At 49.4% G+C, this 5,566-nt stretch overlaps 1 non-coding gene across 1 annotated transcript; it reads right to left on the reverse strand.

Annotated features, from left to right (window-relative positions):
• Positions 1 to 271: 271 nt before the first annotated feature.
• On the reverse strand, positions 272 to 345 carry TRNAN-GUU. The gene has a single exon. It is a non-coding gene; the product is annotated as a tRNA-Asn (tRNA).
• Positions 346 to 5,566: the final 5,221 nt, after the last annotated feature.

The following is a 5,566-nucleotide window of genomic DNA, read 5'->3' on the forward strand; positions in this document are numbered from 1 at the left end:
CACCTGTCCATGGGTAAATTGTTTTGTTTCCTTTACAGAGACCGCTGTTGGCGAACAGCCCTGTGTGCAAATTTCCCCTGGATGTACGGCAGGAATAGTAGTGACGCGGTATGGGCCGACACTGCAGAGCAGGGTAGCTCTGGCTCCCCTTCCTCTGCCTTAGACACTTGACAGCGCCGTACACTGATTCTATAAAAGATCTCCCAGCTCCCGGGGGCAGAGTTAGAATACTGTCGCATATAGAGAATATTTCAAGAAAAAGATAGTGCCCCGTCCCTGGGTGGGCTCGAACCACCAACCTTTCGGTTAACAGCCGAACGCGCTAACCGATTGCGCCACAGAGACTGGCTCGCCCCAGCCCTGCTGCTGGTGCATACAGATTCCCGCGGCCACACCTCTCTGGCCGCCCTGGGCGTCGCCGAGCCTGCCTGCGAAGAGCGCGGGGAGGGACGGGAGGGAAACGGGCTGTCGGAGGTCGCGGGAACCAGCGTGTCTGGGGCCTGGGACACAGGAGCTGCCCCCAGTGCCGACCCTACGAGGGGGCCGCCGCCGGCTGCAGGTTTCCTTCTGCATGAGGGCCACTAGGGCTCAGTGTAACGCCCCTGTCTCCTCCTCGCCTTTTTGCAAGAGGGAGGTGCGCTCCACACGCTGACTCCATTCAGTTTGACCTGCGAGGCACTCCCTCCCCCGCGCCCCCCCTCCTTTTCCACGCCCTTCCTCCTAGTTCCTTTTCTCACCATTTTAACCCACAGTTTTTCAAAGCCCACATTTAAGGGCATTAAATACATTCACATTGCTGTGCAACTGTCACCACCATCCATCCCCAGAACTTTCTCATCTTCCTAAACTGAAGTTCTGTCCCCATTAAACCACAGCTTCCTACCCCCCTCCCTAAACCCCAGCATTCTTTCTCTTTCTATGAATTGGGCCACTCTAGGTACTTCATATAGGTGGAATCATACCAAATGTGTACTTTTGTGACTATCTGGCATTCACGGAGTGAACATGTTTATCCGTGTTGTAGCATGTGTCAGAATTCTGTTCCTTTTAAAAGCTGAATAATATCTCATTGTATGGGTGAACCATATTTTTTTTACCCATTAATCTATCTGTCCATGGTCACTGGATTGTTTCTGCTTTTTGGTTATTGTGACTGCATGAATGTGGGTGTGCAGATATCTCTTTGAGGCCTTGCTCTCAACTCTTTTAGGTATGTACTCAGAAGTACAAATGATGAAACATGATAATTCTACTTTTAATTTTTTGAAGAACCACCACATAATTTCCCAAAGCAACTGCACCATTTCACATTTCCACCAACAGTGCACAAAGCTTTTCTTTCCTTTTCTTCACATCCCAGCCATCACTTTTCATTTCTTTCTCCCCTCCCCTCCCTTCCCCTCCTTTCCCTTCCTTTCCTTCCGTTTTTTTCTTTTTCTTTTAAAAATAATAGCCATTCTAATGGAAGGAAGTGTTATCTCATTATACTACTTTTGATTTGCATTTCCCTAAGGATTAGTGATGAGTATCTTTGCTGAAAGTCTTTTGCATCTAAGTTCTCTGGGATCTAAGGTCCTTCTCTACTTGCTTCCTCCTAGCCAGAGCCAGTTCTGCTTCAGTGAGGAGGAAGCTGAGAGTGATGGGGGCCAGCTTCTCATAAAGGGTGGAGGGAAAGGCTTAGGGGGCCTGCAGAATTGAGATATGCCATGCAAGGGAGATGATGAAGTAGGAATCTTCTGAGGGGGAACACATAGAGATCCTGTTGTCATGAGAGGCACTTGCTCCTCTGTGCTGAGCAACAGTTAGAGTCGGTTCTGCTTATCCCGGCTCTATAGGGATATTTGTGTAAGTGGTATTCTTGAGTGTCCCATGTGTGAAGAAGGAATCTATGACTTCCACCTTGGAAATATTGGAACAGATAATGCTTTCCAAACTGTTAACTTAAAATTATGCATATTTAATGAAATTTTCCATTTGCATTTTTCATTTTCTTCTTAAACACGGTGAGAATATCTTTTTAAGTGTTTAAATGATTATCTCTTTTTTTGTGATTCCTCTTAAAAACACAATGAGATCTTTCAGCTGTATAAGAAATAGAACTTTATTTTTCTACTAGAGACCCAGTGCATGAAATTCATGTACTGGGGGGGGGGGGGGAGTCGGTCCCTCAGCCCAACCTGTGCCCTCCCACAGTCTGGGAGTCCCGTGATCGATTGCCCCAAAGAAGTAGGCCCTGCCCACACAGCTGGGGCTCTGCGATGGATTGCCCCGCAAAGGCAGGCCTCCCCCCCCGCCCCCCACTTACTGCAGCGCTGTTGCCAGGTAGCCTGGGCCTAGCTTTTTGGGGGTGATTGTGGAGCCCCTCCGATTGATTGATTGCCCCGCCGGCCCGTGGCCTGGGCCCCCCTCTGCAGGGTGATCATGGGGCAATGGCTGGGCACCTGACCAATGGCATCACACCTGCCTTGGCTGGCCTGGCGCCAGTGGGTGTCATAGCGTGGTCATCGGATGAGTTCTACTATTCTATCGTTTGGCCGATTTGCATATTACGCTTTTATTATTATAGATAACTCCATTCAATTTCTATTTTGAGTCCCTATTCTGCAGCTGCCAAAAGGACAATGTCAATCAATTCAGGATTCTCTCTGTCCCCTTTCCTGGAGCCGCTTCTAAATGCTGAGGCCTTGGAGGGCAGTCATTTGTCTGGTCCTTGAGTTGAATGTGCACACAGTTTGCTAAAGGGGCAATTTAGTTTCTGTTTCAGGTCCCATGACTTTCCCATACCTCCACTAAGAGAAAGGACTCTCTTGTGAAATTGGCTTTGTTGCGTCAGCCATTCCATAAAGTCATTCCTGGTACAGCCCCCTGTACTTATGGGTCCTGGTATGGAATGTTTGTGTCCCCCTGAAATTCACTTGTTGAAATCTAATCTCCAATGTGATGGTATTTGGAGGTGGGCCTTTGGAGTTTGGGTAGAGCCCTCATGAATGGGGTTAGTTCCTTGTTAGGAAGACTCCAGAGAGCCAGCTCCATCTCTTTCCATCATGTGAGAATACAAGGAGAGGCCTACAGTCCGCAGCCCAAAAATGGGTGACTATGCTGGCACCAGAACCCGACTATGCTGGCACCCTGATCTTGGACTTCCAGCCTCCAAAATGGTGGAAGTAATTTCTGTAGTTTATAAGCCACCCAGTTCATGGTACTTTGTTATAGCAGCCAGAGCTGACTAAGCTAGGATCCCAAAGTTTTTTATTTTCATCAACCTCCCCGCTGCACTTCCCATTTCTCCAACCCCAGACTGTGGGATGTACAAATGGTTTTAGAGGCATTTCTCGATTAGGATGAGTTCTGGTGTCTCTCTTCCTCTATATTCAAATGGGGAAAATGGTTTTCTGAAAGAAAGATGGCATTAATAGGTCAATTATGTTTAAATAATTATAGACACTTATCAAACTATAAAACAGGCATTCCAGGTACCAGATGATTCTGTCCATTGAAAGTACACTCTCAACTGGAAGCTTCCAAATTTACATTACTAAAATGTAAGTTCTCCAAGGATAGAGATTTTAGTCAGCTTTGCTCTCTACTGAATTGCCAACACCTACAACCGTGCCTGACAAACAGCAGATGCTCAAAAAATATATGCTATATCAATGAGTAAAAAACCCCTGTAAGGCATAAAGTAAACTGGAAAAATTAAATGTGACAGAAAAATAAAATTCCTATTATGTAAGGAGCACTTACCAATTAATATGAAAAATAAAAAAACAACCTCTTTACAACTCAACTGAAAAAAAATAAAGCAAACAAGAAAATTGGGAACATGAACAAAATATTCTCAAAAGAAGAAATCTATATACATATGAACAAGATAATCTAAACGTTTAGTCTTAATAGTAATCAAAATCAAGGCTAAATGAAGTAAAATTTTCCTTTTCCAAAATATCAAAGCAGAAAAAGAGATAATATTAAAATGCTATCAAGGGTATAATTAGAGGCCACTCTCACACAGGACTGATGAGAATGAACTTGGTATGTTATTTCTGGGTAGCAGTTTGATTATATGAACATTGAACAATGTCTATACCCTTTTATTTTAGAAATTCTATGTTAGAAATGTCTTCTAAGAAAGTAACCAGAGATATGACCAAAGTTTTAAATATGTCATCACAGTATTATTTACAACTAGAGGCCCGGTACACGAAATTCGTGCACGGGGGTGGGGGTCCCTCAGCCCGGCCTGCACCCTCTCCAATCTGGGACCCCTCGGGGTTGTCTGACTGCCGGTTTAGGCCCGATCCCTTTAGGGGAGTCAGACATGCCTCTCGCAATCCGGGACCACTGGCTCCTAATTGTTTGCCTGCCTGCCTGCCTGCTTGATCAGCCCTAACCCCTCTGCTTGCCTGATCACCCCTAACTACTTCTGCCTGCCTGATTGCCCCTAACCACCTCTGCCTTCCTGATCACCCCTAACTGCTCCCCTGCTGGCCTGATTGTCCCTAACCACCTCTGCCTCAGCCCTACACCCAGGACCCAGGATTCCTTCCTCCGGCTGGCCACAGGCACCCAGGACCTGGGGTGGCTTCCCCGGGCCGGCCGCAACCACAGGGGACTGGGGGCAGGTGGCTTCACCCTTTCCTGGGCCACAGCCGGAGGCGCTGGCACCTGGGACTGCGGGGTGGGTGGCTTGTCCAGGGCCTGGCTTTGTTAGGAAAGACGTCTGGAAGATGTCTGGTCTAATTAGCATATTACCCTTTTATTAGTATAGACTAGAGGCCTGGTGCACAAAAATTTGTGCTCTCGGGGGGTGGGGAGGGGGGGGTCCCCCAGCCCGGCCTGTGCCCTCTCGCAGTCTGGGACCCCTCGGGAGATAATGACCTGCTGGCTTAGGCCTCCTCCCGGGTGGCAGAGGGCAGGCCCAATCCCTAAGTGCAGCCCCTGGTCAGGCTCAGAGCAGGGCTGATTGGGGAGTTGGGGCGCTGCCCCCTGACATGCACAGAGCAGGGCGGATCGGGAGGTTGTGATGCCACCCTCACTCACGCTGCACAGAGTACTGATAGGGGAGTTGGGGCACCGCCCCCTGTCACACACAGAGCAGGGCAGATCAGGGGGTTGGGGCGCTGCACCCTGTCATCACCAGGGCAGGGCCAATGGGGAGGTTATGGCTCTACCCTGTCACACACAGAGCAAGGCCCGTGGAGGGAGGTTGGGGCGCTGCCCTCTATCACCCACAGAGCAGGGCCAATCAGGGGGTTGGGGCACCACCACTGTCACACTCGGGGCAGGGCCGATGGAGAGGTTATGGCTCTACCCTGTCACACACAGAGCAAGGCCCGTGGAGGGAGGTTGGGGCGCTGCCCTCTATCACCCACAGAGCAGGGCCGATCAGGGGGTTGGGGCGCCACCACTGTCACACTCGGGGCAGGGCCGATGGAGAGGTTATGGCTCTACCCTGTCACACACAGAGCAAGGCCCGTGGAGGGGGGTTGGGGCGCCACCCTCTATCACCCACAGAGCAGGGCCGATCAGGGGGTTGGGGCGCCACCACTGTCACACTCAGGGCAGG

The sequence above is a fragment of the Myotis brandtii genome, unplaced genomic scaffold (genome assembly GCF_000412655.1).
Source record: "Myotis brandtii unplaced genomic scaffold, ASM41265v1 scaffold513, whole genome shotgun sequence".
In the NCBI taxonomy this organism is placed as follows: domain Eukaryota; kingdom Metazoa; phylum Chordata; class Mammalia; order Chiroptera; family Vespertilionidae; genus Myotis; species Myotis brandtii.